The 17,132-nt window shown below is 28.5% G+C and overlaps 1 long non-coding RNA gene across 1 annotated transcript in view; it reads left to right on the top strand.

Annotated features, from left to right (window-relative positions):
* The first annotated feature begins 11,661 nt into the window (after nucleotides 1–11,661).
* The window catches only part of LOC142334086 (uncharacterized), a 40,499-nt gene continuing 35,028 nt past the window's right edge, over nucleotides 11,662–17,132 (top strand). The window contains exon 1 of the long non-coding RNA XR_012758764.1: nucleotides 11,662–12,727. This is a non-coding gene — a long non-coding RNA (uncharacterized LOC142334086). The remainder of the gene's footprint in view (nucleotides 12,728–17,132) is intronic.

The following is a 17,132-nucleotide window of genomic DNA, read 5'->3' as shown; positions in this document are numbered from 1 at the left end:
CGCCGCAATTCGGCAAAACTTGGGAGCCATTGCTTATCAACAAATTTTGTAATGAATTTGTAGTATAAAATTAAAGAATCTTTTTACAGGCAATGGCTGTTTTCACACTTACCGACACTTTGTCGGCGGTCGTAAGAATTAACTTAAACTCAGGAATACCTTTCACAATGACCGACATGTAGGCGTCGGTACGGTGTCGTCTCAGTTCGTTGTTTTGTACCGGTTGCGTCTCCAATTTTTCTCTAAAATATGGCTAATTTTAAATACGATGTAGTAACATTAATCGAACTTATAGTAAGCCCTGCTTGTGGGATAAGTTTAATGACGATAATAGAAATAAACTATAATAAAAAATAATGTCGGGTAGTAAAACAAAAAAAAAATCACTGAAACTGGTAGACAACAACTAAGTTAAAACTTGTAACGTGAAAATATTCTTGTCGATGTCGGTACTGCGCCGTGTCTTGTCGGAAAGTGCTAAAACAATCATTCACTCTTGTAGAGAGATAGCTTAATCGAATTATTTAAATCGTTTCACGTACAAAATCAAAATAATAAAAGTAATTAAAACTATAGAGCCGTATATTTTCCTACTTTATAAAAAATTTATTTGATATCGAAAAATTAAAATGATTAAAAATGTTCAATTATAAAATAAACGATGCACAAGTATTGCTCTTTTTAACTCATCGGGAAGGTTTTGGGTTCAAATCCCACAAAAAAAAATCTGGCATTTTTCACGCATTGTAAATTTTAATACCGCAAAAATAAATGACAAGGACAAATTTCATGAAAGATCTAGTTATACCCTGGCCGGAAACTCTTCTGCAAGTTGTTACTTTACCTCGGTCATCGAAAACAATTATTGGAGGGATCCTAGGAAACAATGAAGCACAGACACCGACCGGAAGACAAGAAAAATAGAGAACCTTCTGTGAAATGTGCCGTTACCAAAAGAAACGAATGACAACTAACTATTGTACAAGATGTAACACCCCTTCTATCTCGAGCACGTGTGCAAAACCTGTTCCGAGGACATGTAAATTGCAATCATCAGATTTCTGCAAGTTGAAGAATTACGATCGTGAACGTTCTTGAACTTGTAAAGCGCAAGTTTTTAATTATAAATCCATCGTTACTGAGGAAATTCGTGTTTATAATCAAATTGAATTTTGAAAAAAAATTTCAAATTGAATTTTTGAAAAAAACAGAAAAAACAAACACAAAACAAGAGATGTTTGTATTACAAACGCATACAAAAGGAATTGCAATATTATTGATATGAATATGATGTCGGTCTTTGTGCTTCTTTTAGAGATATAATAGATTACATGTAGAGATATTACTGTTAATCCTGATGAAATTTTAGATATTATGGCGAGAAAGAAAAATCGACGATTAGCTTTATAATAATTCATAACTTTTATTGGAGTGTAAATGTGTGAGTGTGAAGTATATGTGAATTATGAAAAAAATGATATACTAACATTATGATTCTTATTTGCGTAGTAAATTATGTATTAAATCTAAGCAAATGTTTTGTGTTTCTCAAATGCAAAAAAGTATAAAAAACCGTTTCAATATAAAATAATTTTCATTATTATTATTATTTTACGATCATCATCAGCCCCCTACACAATATGTAATGTTACAATTACATAAACTTTAAAATACGTATAATATGAAAGATTAATACAATGTTGACCCTTGTGTTTATAAAAATAATCCGTTTTAAAATAAAGGTGTCGAATCCCAGTCAGTCTTTGTATTTTTAACATGCTAAAAAAAAAAATAATAATAATTGAACGTTGATATGCTGTCGATTCAAGTTTGTTAATAGATGCATTTTGACGCGTTAATTGAATATTTGTTTTAGTAGCGCGGAAGACATAATAACAAAGTCTTTGACCGCTGTCTATCTGGTAATGTATATTTGTAAGTCTGGCAACTCTGGTTGGTGTATTTGTAAGTCTGGCAACTCTGGTTGCTAGGAAACCGATCGGTTTCCTAGCAACCTAGTACGTTGTATGAGGAAGGGAGGTTCCCCCTTCGTCACTTCGACTACATACAACCGTTCAAGGTTACACAGTTACAACTTAAATGCATCCCATATATTACTACAGTATTTTATAAAATTATAACGAACCAAAAATATAAAATTAACATTGCAAACGTTTTCATCACCGATGCATTTATTTTTTTAAATCCTTTGTGGCCATTATTTCGATTGGAATTATTGAAAAGATCGTTGTAAGACAAGAATTCAAGACCTGTTAATTTTGTTTTAATGTATGAAACCTGGCTAAACAATTGTCGGTGGTGGATATAGAATAAACTTCACACATTACTTTTTGATAGTATTAATAAAAAATAAATCTCTCTCTCACTGTGTGTGTGTGAGCGCGCACACATTACATCCTTATGTATCACTCGTTAATCGTTTTTATAATCTATAATAATTTGTAGTTCAGTTATTTTTCTTTGATGATTAGCTATTGAAGAAGTTACAGTCTAGTTGTGGAAAATTCTTCAGATATCTTCTGGAATCGAACCCAAAACCTTTGGTGTATTATGTAGCAAGGAAGTACGCTTTCTGTGAAACGGTCGCGGCGACATTACATTTTTATTGTTAATTACAATATTCGATTTTTTTAAATTTCTGCTTTAAATTAAAATTAAAAAAATATAAAACCGCGCACGCGAATGTACTTTTATGTATCGTCACATGATCAGCTATACGACGTCTTCCGACCCGCTGGCCAATAAATTCTCTTACCGACAAATTGTAATACGGTGGTATCTTTTCTAATACGGTGGACAAGTGAAGTGCCATTTTGTTCAGCATAAAATGCTTAATAAATTTTGTAATAAGTAAAAATTTTATCAAACAATTAATTACAAAGATATGGAAGAATTAAAAATTAAGATGGCTCCATTTTGAAATCTTTGAAGTTGATGTTTTCAAAATTTTTTATTATGTAGAATAAAAAATTAAATTTTCCAAATTTAATTATTGTAGGTTAACCCGTTCCTGAGAAGTGATTTTTTTTGTTGAAAACCACAAAATTGCGTCCAGAAGGAAAACAAAGCAAAGCAGGACTTAAGTCGGTTTGAACGTTTTTGCATCTTTTGGTGTCCTGAATCAGTTTCTGGAGTTCGGCGAATACGTCCTGCAACACTCTGTACGTATGTTCTAATTATAAATATATTAAAATTGTAGAGAGCTGTATGTTTGATATTTCAGTCGCTGGTAAAAAATGAACTAACCTGTGCATATCATTGAAATATGAATTTTTATATTCCATTGGAATATTTTACATTCAATTTATACCGACGTGAATATATTTTTCAAATAAAATACATTTAACTAATTCGTCAATCGATCTTAAAATTAAAAATAAAAGGATCGGATAAAATAATTAATAATGAATCTTAATTCTAATATATTTAAATTAAACGTAATGTTTATAAAATATAATTTGAAGATAAAAATTATAAAAAAAAATATATATATAATAAATAAACCGCTATCAGAATCATTTACAGAAGTGTAGTTAAATATAATCCATAAATAGATTTTATTTTCTGACACATTAGGAAAAAATAATCACATACTTTGTAGTAAAATATCAAGGAAATATTTTAAATAACGGCAAAAAATTTAAATCCTTTACTGTTGAAAAATATACGTTAACAGCAAAAAAAAAAAAAATAATTAACCTCAATCTATACATATATTGACGCCGTGCGTTTCGTTTGTTCCCGATAACCGCAAAAACTAATGAATCAGTCATTACGAAATTTTACCTGTAACTTTCTTATGACACCTGGAAACTTAACCGCAGTTTAAATCTCATCAATTTCACTGCTATGTAAATCATTAAATAAAAACCTTATAGATAAAAATCTATAACTTCCTTTACCAAGATTTAATGTCTATGTTAATATCGACTTCAAACAGTAATTATTTGATTTACTAAATTTAATTCGTCGTCTATAAAATATCAGTTTGTATTAGCGCCATAATATACGTAAAAATAAATTAATTTGATAATAAAATTATAGGAAATGACGACAGTTTAGAAATTTGCGGCTGTACAGAGTAACATTCTGTATATTTTTAGTTCCCGAACTAAGAATTTACATCATCAGGGTAAGCCATTCTCGTAATTGGCATAAATTCGACATTCGATTTGGTAGTAATATTTTCATATGCCAAATTATGCATATAGCGCGGACGAGGGATCCTAGTGATAAAATAAAATTTGAACATGATGAATTAAGGAAACATTACTTACAAAATGTTCTGATGCAGCAGTAGTATATATATATATATATATATATATATAGAGAGAGAGAGAGAGAGCGGTAGAATTAAATAAATGAATTATGTTTAAAGTATAAAAATTATCTAAAGTAACCGCTAGTACCGCCTAACACGCGCGAATAATACACTGTATGCGCGCGCACTCTAGTTAGAATCATCGAATTAAATAAACAAAAAATATTTCAAATTAAGTTGTGTGCGTAAGCCGTGCATCAGAGAAAATCCGCGTGACAGGAAAAGCCTACAACTGTGTTGTCAACTTTTTTGCGGTAGGTGTTCAATTGTCATTAAAATAGATGCTGTATTTCAATTTTCTATGCATTACATGGTAGGGTGTCATACAATTTAAGCTAATTACAATCAAGAAAGGAATGTTTTAATAAAAATAGAAAGAACAGGAGAAAAATCAAAGAAGTGAATTTAAAGTTCGACTTTTTATTTAATGAATCTATTGCGGTGTAAAATTTCTTATACGTATGAATAAATTCAATTATAAAATTTATACAGTCCTTTATTTTAATTTATACCCTCAATTATGCGATTATATACAAAATAAATTGAGGGGGGTGTCGAATCATATTATTAGTTCTAAGATCTGTCTAAATCTATTACGGTATCTTTACGATTTACTACAGTTTGTTATTTTATTATTTTTCAGCGAAAAGTTAAATACCTTTGCTCTGATAAAATAATTTAGAATTGCAGAAAGAGGTTTTATTTAAATATTTTCAAAAGTTAAGCATTCTTGACACAATTATATTGAATCGCGTTAAAATTGAAGGAAATCTTCCTAGTTAAGTTACTTCGATGTCAAAAATCATCAATTTTTCATGTATATCTTATTCGGTTAGCTTATAGAATTCAAGTAAACAAACTGCGCGTGTATGAAAACATACAAAAATCTTTATATGAAACTGTGAGCTTCACAGTTACAGCGGCGTACTGTTTGGCTATTCTACGCATGCGCGTAAAGAACGCTGAACGATGCTTTGAGGGAGAGAAAGCACTGTCGCTCCCGCAGTTCTGACCCTTGCGTGCCGGTAGAAGGTAGTTTTGTTTTTACTCCGCGTGTGTGTGGAACGTTCCACGTTCGTTCCCTTTTCTAGTTTAGTCGGTAGAAGGAATACGAAAGCGGTTTAGTTGTTTTTCAGTAGCGATCAGAAGATTGTGTAAAGCAAGAACTCTTTGATCGCCACAACCGTCCAAAAATACGCTGGAAGGGCAAAAGAGAAGGTAATTAGTAAAAAATAATTACGTATTTGTTTCTATGTAATAGAAATTTAAATTAAGTACCGTTAGACTGCAGTGTTTTTAAACCGACATTTTATTAAGTTATTATCTAATAATACTAAAAAATATTATCCGTATTGACATTTTATTAATAATACGGTTAAACCGAATACGATTTTTAAAGCAGAATGTGCTGTGCTTAAAAAACCGATAAAGTGTAGAATTAGATTAATATCCTGCTTCCAGCTATTCTATTCGATTCATTTTTGTCGGTTCTTTTAATTTCCATAAAAATTTGACCACGCCCTTGAAAAGGTTTTTCTGGAGCAGCACCCCCAGTAATTTCAAGTACGAGACGCCACCGGAATCGGTGCTTGACTAAACCCTATTTAATCTCTACATAAACAGAGCCCGGTTTAAAGTAAAATAAACAGATTTAAAAATAATAAACATTATAATGATCTGTATAAAGACAGAGATAAATTTAGAAAATTGATTTGAAAATCTACGTTTCTAGTGAAAAAGAAAAAGAAGGTATAAACCTGAATAGATGGACCGAAGAAATGTGACATTTTGGAAAGCAAAAGAGATCAAAATTTTGGAAACGTGATCCTTAGTGAACAGAAGGTAAAGAAAAAATCCACCCCCCACCCGTTCAAAGATTTAATTAAATTTTTTTTTAACTTTAAAATAGTTTTTTTGTATTTCTCTAAGTTATGGTACTCTTTCGATTAAAAACTTCAGATTTTCTCCATGAAGCCTCCCTGATGTACTTGTGTCATACAGGAAATATCTAATGTGGACACCACATGACTTCTTTGTACGCCTATTATATTACATATACATATTTTTTTTAAATGAAAATTACATAAAATCTTACTTCATTAATAACTTCCGATTTTTTTCATATATATATATATATATATAGTTTTTTGTTATTATTGAATCATTATTTATTTTAAAACTATTATTACAATCTGAGATTAATAATTATTAATAAATCAATATATTTAAATAAATAAAAAAATATGTATATGAAATCAGATTTGAACCGATGTGCCTTCCCTTTGTAAGATCCAAATATTTCATTAATTAAAATTTTATTGAGCTATAACTATGAAACCGATGAAAATAAATACCGCTTATGATATATCGTTGACAAGCTCTCGATGAGGACTTATTACTGCAATTAAGAAACCTCAAAAATCCAAATAAAAATTGGATTTCGGGCTGTTTTGTACATTTTTGGTCCGCTTGATTGCAATCAAAACGAGAGGTCCGCAATTAGATGTTACAACTGTTCTAAACCCAAAAATTTCAACATCCTACGGCTAATCGTTTTTGAGTTATACGAGACGTACAGAAGTCACGCCGAAACTAGTCAAAATGAAACCGGGGATGATGAAAATGGATATTTCCGTTGAAATCTGAAAACAGACACTTTTCGCGATTACAATACTTCCTTTACTTCGTACAAGGAAGTAAAAATTAGACCGTTTTGTAGCAGAGACATTTTGACAATCTAAATTCTCTATGCCTAATATTTAAAAAAAATTTATTTGAGGAATTTTTATAACTTTTACGTAAGACCGATATGTAAACACAACTTTCCATTAAATTGTATTATATAATTATTTATTTAAGGTGTTTCTAAAAAGATATTTGTTTTCGTAGATAAATAATTTTATATTATAATCTAATGAAATGAAATTAAACTGTGTTAATCCTTCTTTTTATTAATAACTGTTGACGGTAAATTCGGTATTTTATTCATCCCTTACTTAAGAGGTAATTACTAGGGGTAGTTACCAAATTGGCTATTTTGTAAAATTTAATGTAACGTTTGAATATGTTTTTATAACAGGGAATTTAATTAAACATAATAATTAAATACTTTACTTACCGATCAAGTTAAATATTTGTATGTTTATATATGTGAAATGTTTAAATACTTAATTAACACTGATACTATTATTATTATTAGTAATAGTATTTTAATTAGTTGATTGATATTAATTATCGGTAATAACTGTTACTTCTAGAAACAAATATGTGGCGGCCATTTTATAATTAAGACCCCCTATTTATTAAATAATGCAATTATTCCTCACCATCATGTCTAAAAATCACAAATCATTGTAGTTTAACACTTAGAGTGCTGTTCCCGTCATTTGACGGAACGTCGTAACTACGGAGAAATGCGGATCACGTCATTTAACGGAGTTCATATTTACTTGTTATTAAGTGTAATATCCCGTCAAAAGACTCGATTCATTCGACCCAAAAAGGTGTAACATGTACTGTTTTTTAAATAATATATATTACAAACCGTAAAAAATAAGGGACAGGTTCTGTTAGCTGTTCCCTACTATTTTTTATAATACACATACACCGGCAGAATTTAATAGTTAAGCGTGTTCTGGCTGGTCCTTTCTATTTCAAAGTGCATTGTTGTAAATGAATAATACTGTACTAGTTCGATCAGAGAGTGGAGTTAATCGTTTTAAATAATAAGTCGTGGAGTAATCGTGAGCTAATAAAAACGAAAAATAGTTGTATTGTTTTTATGCAAAATGTTAACATTTGACCTAAAGAAAAATCACTACAAATATACGGTGTCGGATGTAAGTGACGACCATGAGAGATGGAGGTGTAGAAAGGTGTGTGGCGAGTAAATGTGCAGTTGCATACTAATTAATGGCAGACTAATATTTGTTGTAAGTTATAAAACAGTGGTGGTCAATTAACAGAACTGAAAATATGTCTTAGCTGTAATCATAAACTAATGCATATATGTATTGCCTTTTTTGGGGGGAGAAGGGTTGTGAACAACAGGGAAGATCGTTTCTGACTGAACAACAAAACCAAATGAACATATAATTAAAATTTATTTAATTCTGTTTAAATTACAACAAATAGAAAACATAAATTTAACAAACCGAATAACTTCAAAATATTCAGACACAGCATATGATTTGGAAATATTCGGCTACTTTGTTATAATATTAGTAAAATTACAGTAGTATATTCAATGAAATAGAAATTTTTCCCAAGATATAAATGGTCTTTTTTGCTCACACTAAACAGATCCTAAAGCATTTACAATCAGAAGATCTGTTTTATCTTAAATGCAGATAAAATAATCATGAAATGCTGATTCGATAAACAGAAATTTTCTAGTGAGAAATTATGAATTTTTATACGCAAAGTCTGTAATTTATTATTTACAAATTTTTAATCTATCTTATAACGCGATATTTATTTTTATTTTCAAGAAACACACACATATTTTGATTTATTCTATTTTGAATGCAGAAACTTTATAAACATACTTTTGTTTTAAAAATCATCTACTATTATTAAATGAAAATTTATAGTTTTAATGATTCAACGTGCATTAGAATTTAGAATGGAAAGTTTATTTTAAGTAATTTTGCGCAATTACTAGATCAATTTAATTCTTTTCATACTTTAATATATCATAGGAAATATGCTTAGTATCAGGAGAAAAAAATCTAAATGTTGGAAAGCAGGTTTGGTCAGCAGGTGACTTGTGCAATTTTAAAGTCAGCAGCGTGTTATCACAGTAGTCTAACCGATCAGCAACCGGTTCTGTGAATCATCGATACATGCTCAGATGCTAATCCATTCTGTCATGAGGTTGAGTTAAGGTTACACTTTTTTGAAGAGAGGTTGGAGATAAATTACCAAGGTATGACAATACTTAAATGGATTCATATAACGCTTGGCTGAATTTATTTTTAAATGGAAATATGGTCACTATAAAGAGACTATAATACATTTTCTATGCTATAAGTCATTTGAATGATGGATGTCACCTTACAAAAAACACAATCAGTCATCTTCAACACCAGAATCTAGGGTTAAACCTTAACCCTAATCTCCCAACACAGAACAAATCAGTAAACTGAACAAATCTCAATAACTCCAAAAACTGATTACTAATCGACTAGAGTACTAACATGGTGTGAACTTACGGGTCACCCGCTATCCAAACATGCTTTCAGACATTTAGATCCTAAACATCTTCTATGTTAACATGAAAAAAACTGAAGTTGCTCAGAATTACCATATTTTACAACAAAAATTTCTTGAATTTAAATAATTTTAGTTATGCAATTTAATACCATCAGTAGTCAAAACAATCATATACATTAAGAAAAAGCAATAATTACAATCGTTTTATGAAACTATCTTTCTTCAACTCGTAGAGAACTCCAAAAGTCAGCACTTTCTAGTTTGGACAAACTGTTAATTATTATGGAAAATGCTTACAATTTTATAAGTTATTACATTCATAAAAGGCGTGGCATCAGACAAACTGTAAAAGTGATTCTAATTGTAATGACATTAGAAGTTCACCTGATATATACATACAAAATAGAAAATCTAATGTAACGTTAACTTAAATCAAGAAGATAAATAGTAACAATTAAATTTATACCAACCACACCACAAAAAAGTCAAGCAAATAATTTTTAAGTCGGTAAGTGAACCGTAACTCATGTTCAACTAATAGAATCCTTTTTATTAAAAAAAATATAGTGGTAACAAAAATGTCCGAGGTGTACTCCTATCTGACTAATAACTAATTTTGAGTTTACAGCATAAAGTAAAATAGAAAACATAAATAAATATATAATTTAAATACAATAAAATATACATAAACTTATATTTAAAAAAGAGAGAAAAAAAGATTTTAAGATATCTTAAAATTTATATCTATACTATATTTTTGACAATGATCGAGTAAGCACACATATACACAGCATGAAAAAATTAAATTTTATATTCTACGTAGATATAAATAATTGTCTGTATACTTCTAAACAACCTACCTCTTCATTATCATATATGTAAAAATTAACATGTTAAAGTTGAAGGGCACAATGGTCAACACAAATTCAGGAATATGTAAAATTTGTAGAAGAAACTAGCATGTACTATTAAAATAATTTTCAATGGAATTTTCAAGGATTAAAAATAACAGAAATAAATTCATACTGCTACAAAACATTACGTACAGGTACTGTAGCACAATGTCAGCAAGTAGGCATACACCACTATATTACATGAATTATTCTTACAACAAAATAAGAATGAATTTAATTAAAATATAATATTTTTTTTTACTCTGGTAAGGTAAAATCATTTCACCATAAAATCATGTAAATGACATTAAAGTTGCAAAAGATAAAAATGTAAAAAAATTATAAATTCTTTACAAGTTATTGCTTTATAAATGTATTATGCTTTAAGTAATGATTTATAAATTTCTAACAGGGCTTAACAAAATAAATAATGAATACACGAACTTGACAACTAATAATACTGAGACGAAAAGAACGCGAAAGCGAAACGAAAAATTCTCAATACACCGGCAGAAACACCAAACACTTAATGTACACGAAGTTTATAATTAACCGAATAAAATAAATAAAACTTTTACTCAATACACACTTCGCACTAAATTTATAGTGTTAGGCTAGAAAATAAATTTACGTTTGGTCCATCTCACTACATTAATTACAATTAAATAATCGAAAAAATAATAATTTAAAACTCAAGTCATATTACAATCCAGGAAAAATAATAAAATTAAAAAAAAAATATATCTATAAAAATATCACTGTCCAAGCAGACCAAAACTACGAATGTATTGCATCAGCCATATTTGTTCTTTACAATTCTTTTATATGATGCAATAAAATCACTTATTTAATAACTAATTAAAACAATTATGTACAATTAACGTAACGTACTCACCCACAATAACAACAGTCTAATGTAAAAACAAATACGCAGGGTAGAGCCGAGCGATGAACCTGGACGCCGAATCTCATCACAGTCAAACGGACGAGTATACGGCCCGTAACACTTTAATATACGTTAAATGTTATAGTAAAACTACAGCTTTATTAAAATAATACTTTATTTATAAGTAAGTCAATTAGCATTCAATCTGACTGAATTTAAAATAATTTTAGAAAGACAAGTTTCCACACAACATGCAGCCATCTTGTTATTGCTAGCAAGCCACGTCAAAAGATTTAAAAAAAAAAAAAAGATTGGATTTATTCAAGTCCACTACTTTCGTATACATTTTAGTACCTAAATAAGGCAAGGAGTGCGCTTTTGGTAATATCGATTATTATAAAATCGATTTGGTATCGTGCAGTTACAATCGTTGAAATTACGTGTTTGTTTACATTCGCGTTTTATACAGTTATAATGGCGTCTAACAATTCGTATAATGATGCAGTCGATGTTTTTTTTTTATTTACAAAGTGATGAAGATTGAATGAAAATGGGAAAGTGACAAGAAAGGATAAATCATTTCAATGTTGTGAATGCAAAATCGCTTTATGTAAAGATCCTTGTTTTAAAACTTTTCATTAAAAAAAAATTACCTAAAAATTAAATTTTTTAAAAAGTAAAACTATTTTGGTGTAGGCCTACTGTAATTTTAATAAATATTAGTGTTGGTGATAGTTTAAGTGTGAACCGAATGTAAAAAAATTTTTTATTTAAAAACAGGCTTTCAAAAATCTGCTATATCTTTTTATTCATAAATGGTAGAAGTATATATTATATATCATTTGAAACTAGAAGAGTTGAGGTTTTATATGTTGTTTTAAGTACAAATTTTATATTATTTTTAGTTCTAAATTTACGAAGTTACAAATATAAGCAAAAATGGCTACCATTCTACAAACAGGCACATTTTGATACCCCCAGCACTAAGTGTTAAAGTACTCTTGCTTTATTAATACATAAGGAAATATGAATCTTTCAGTATCCACAGTGTATTCAGTTGAGGATAATGCAGTGGTTTGTTACATGAAGGTCACCAAGTGTAAAATAACTCGTATTCCCTGACAACATCTTACTTGGGAGTATTGAATTGCAAATACTGCAGAATTACATACATTAAATCATTTATTTTCTGAAGAACAGGAAATTCCTAATTTGTTTCTAGGGAACATCCTGAGGTCAATACTGCCTCTATTCAGACGCAGGCATGGAGGTTTCTGAAACTGTGAAGATCTGAAAAAGCTTTTTCTCAATTTGAAGCCGGATAGGGTAGGAATGGTTGATATGAATGAGAAAGCTCGTTATCTTCACATTACTTACTACTATATGATAAATGTAATTCTAGAATATTACAATAATAAAGATTTAACCCTTTTTTTAACATTGCTTTATAAATAAAACAATTTCCAGCCTGCAAATCTTTAATTTATTACTAATTTACATTAAGATTGAAAGCAATATATTATTTCCATCACCAAAAGCGATGGTGTGAATCATTTCCAGTATCTGTGCAATAGATAGATCTACTCTAACTATATGCCATATGACTATAATCAATAGTAATTATTTCACATAATATGAACTAAATAAATGAATCCTTATACTATATTAATATTAAAGAAATATAAATTACTTAGCTCATGTAACTACAATTATATATTTTTAAATTTAAGATTATTCAGCAACGTATTTTTTAGTTACAATAAAACAGTGATCACCTTGGTAGCCACCAATTTTCAGGTTGACATTTGTTATGTAAATCAATTAATTAAATTGTGACCAGTTCAAGAACACTGGTAACATGAATATAGAAAAGTAATGATACTTTAAACTGGATACAAACTGAATTTGGATGTGCATCCTGCAACATCACTAATTAGTTATAACTTAATCCATGAAATAGACAAGTTGTTAGCATCGCTGCTAATTATTTATTATAAACATTTCATGTTGGAAGTCATTCAGAACTTTAACTACATAAGTAAATAAAGTATTTAATTATTTTACTTAGCAATTAGTTAAACTTCTTATTGTTCAAATATATCTGAACATTACATACTTTACTAGTAATACTTTAATTATCGTAATAGTAATATTATTATAATATACGATCATGTAATCTTTTGTCTTAACTTTTCTATTTTTAAAAATTACAAATCACTTTTAGTAATACTACAATACATATTATTAGAATAAAAGAACTTAAGAAGCAGGCACGTGTAAACATTATACTCTCAAAACCTTTTACTATTCTTAAAATAAAAAATATATTTTTACTGTTTAATATTAACAGAGGTCTCAACTTGAACAAGGTAATCTCTACTTTAAATGATGAAGGAAATATTTTAACTTGGAACAAGTACTATTTATTGCGATTAGATCCATAAGACCATGTGAAGGGAAGATTTTTTTGATAAATGAATAAATTAAAAAATAAACAGAAAAAATTGAAAATGTTATAAAATATTTCATTAAAAATAAATCATCAAATGTAAATTTCCAAAATAACTTGAAAGTTTTAGAAACATCTCATGAGCATAAACAGCTGAAATAATTACAAATTTTACATTTATGAAATAAAAAATAAGTATGGCTTAGTTAACGAATAGATGGCCTGTTTAAAAATGATAATTAAATGTAAACTGATAACTCAAAAAATATCTTATTTAAATTTTATAGTGATGTTGATTTATTTAACTAGCTATTCAATTAATATGTACCATATCTAAAAACTATGCAAATAACTGCTTAAGTTAGTACTTAAGCAGTAACTTTAAGTGTAACTAAAAAAATAATATGCAACTTAATCATATGTGTGTACACTCACCACTACACTTATTAATTACACATCCTGAAAATACATGTACGTAATGGACCTGAAATATAAAAAAAAACATACACAGACATGTACATACAAGTTTTCTTTATGTAAATCCAACTTAAATTAAAATTTTATACATTATAATAAAGAAAAGATAACCATTATTACTTCTCAAATAAGAAGTTTTATCTATCGCTTAACAGTAATATCTTTTTACAAGTTCACATCAGGCCTTTTACATTATCTAACCTGATTCTACATTCTCAATTAAATTAGGCAGGGAAAGGTTACTATTCTGAGGCCAATTAATAATAGATTAAGTTATATACATGCAGCACATTAAAAAAAATCTGCTTTAGAACTCAAAAAAATTAATAAGTCTAGCCGATTTAATTTAGAGACTAACATAGTACAAGCAAGCAGTTAAAAACGGTTTAGCCATTCTTACTGCTTGTTCCTTTGCACTAAAATCACACTCAGAAAGACCGGCAGACAGAGAGTTATGTACACACACCTTCCATGCAAGAATAAATATAAAACAGAAATTAACTTTAATGATATTCCTATTGAAGAGCACAGAGTTGTATCATGATTATAGTTTTTTTTATTACATTCTGAAAAAAAATTTATAAATGACAACTGTACTGGAGTTTATCAAAAACCCCAAGACTTCCAATTGTTATCAAACAAAACAGTTTTGTCTTGCTGATACAGGATTTACTAATGCGGATACAAGATATATAATGTTTTTTTTTTTTTTTTGGCTATAACTGTTTTAATTTTTATTATTAACAGCCAGGAAAGTCATGTTATACTTTGCCAGTATTTTTAAAATTATAAACACATGAAATAATATTTACGTATAAACACAATTCAAAAGGTGATGAAAATTATATGCGCCTACATTTATTTATATGTTGAACAGAGATGCAGAAAATTCAGGTTTTTTCATTTTTCGTCAGTGTTGTTGCTGATCAGCTGTTACACAATATTATGGGCAGCATTCAAGTCCAAGTAATGGTAAAATTACTTTCATTTTGATTCCGAAAGAGTACTGTAATAATTTACTAATTCAATATCCTAACATAAGCCATATAAATGAAAGATAATTATCTGTCATTAGTTATGAAAAACTGAATTAACTGCAATTCTCTGTAGGAGAATATCATACCCAACAATATTCTTATTCACTTTATATCTGCGAAATGTACCTGCAACAACAGGACCAAAATACTATCACAGATTTCAGGAAGCAATTCATTTGAATTTTAGTTACAGATTGGAGTGTCAATGGGTAGATAAGCTATTCTACAGAGAAAAGAAATATAAATAGCGCTAGCACTTGCCTGAATGGATCGAGGGAATCCATGATGCCTTAAACAGAGGAGTATTCAAAAATTAACAATTAATCATAAAATAAAAAATCCGATCAAGTCTTTTTAATTAAAACTAATTTAATTAAGTTAAAAATAAAAATAAAGAAATCATAAAGTTTATATTACTTTATTAAAAGAGAAGGTATGGCGATCATGTCGAAAATGAAGCAAATTTTTACATTTTTAGGATTTTTTGTGAATTTTTACATTTTAGGATCCAACTAGTTGATCTAAACCAAAAAAAATCTACTTATGCGCTTTTGACCTTACTTCTCAGGACTGATCAAATGGATCTTCAAATCAGGTCAAATATTTCTTCTATATATACTGATAATTTTTTTTTTTAATTTCATTAAGGGGGTTGCAATAAAAACAATTTTGATTTTTTTCAAAGGCATTTTAGAGAAAAATGTATTAAAGTAAATTTATTACCTACAATGCATATATGAGTAATCCAAAAGATCTTTTTTAAAAATCAACCCCCACCTCTTAAAATTGAGATTTTGTGTAAATTAAAATTGAAAGTTTTTGTTCTTTTGCTCCAACTTCCTTCAGTTTTCAAAAATCTTTAAAACTTATATACCATACACAGGATCATCAAGAAATGTCTATAATTTTTTTATAAATTAGACCCTGGATCTAAAATGCAGAAAAGTCTTTTTGAAAAAATGTTTTTTCTTATTATAGGAGTTATTAAAAGGTGTTAGATTTAGAGAAAACTTTATTTAAGTAAATTTTGTTAAGCTTAACCTATATATGAATAATTTTAGAAAACCTTTCCTTAAATTTTATTCCCAACTCTAAAAGATATATAATGTTTTTTTTTTTGGCTCTAACTATTTTAATTTTTATTATTAATAGCCAGGAAAGTCATGTTATACTTTGCCAGTATTTTTAAAATTATAAATACTAGAAATAATATTTACGTATAAACACAATTCAAAAGGTGATGAAAATTATATGAGCCTACATTTATGTATATGTTGAACAGAGATGCAGAAAATTCAGGTTTTTTCATTTTTCATTAATTATTATTTAAAAATCCATCAAACAAGAGTAATACTGTTTCTGTAAAAGAACATTTTTTAATTATATTTTAAATAAATGGATGGGAAATGTTTTTAAATGGTCCAGTAATTTACTAAAAATGGCAATGCAACCATTATTTCTTGTAAGCCCAAGTATTGTACTGTATTACATGAAAACATTTTGTTTCTGATTTGATGGAGGTAAATATTGTTATTATTTATGAATCTGTGACTATTCTTTTTAGCAGAGATGATTTCAAATTGCAGGCTATTATTCAAAATATTTTATGAAGTAGCTGTTGACTGATGGGGGTCAAATGGGACCCAAAATTTTTTTTGGCAATTATACTCTAAAATAAAAATAATTTTGATGATAAAATCAAATTAATTTTGATGATTTGGTTAAGGGAATCTACTGGGATGGAAATGTTTTACTAAAAATTTATGCATTTACCACTGCATAATTTTTAATGTAAAAACATCAGTTGATCAAGTAAATCAAAATTTTTTAATGA

The sequence above is a fragment of the Lycorma delicatula genome, chromosome 13 (genome assembly GCF_047948215.1).
Source record: "Lycorma delicatula isolate Av1 chromosome 13, ASM4794821v1, whole genome shotgun sequence".
Lineage (NCBI taxonomy): Eukaryota > Metazoa > Arthropoda > Insecta > Hemiptera > Fulgoridae > Lycorma > Lycorma delicatula.
The sequence above is the reverse complement of the archived record's forward strand: the minus strand, read 5'-3'. Positions and strand labels throughout refer to the sequence as shown.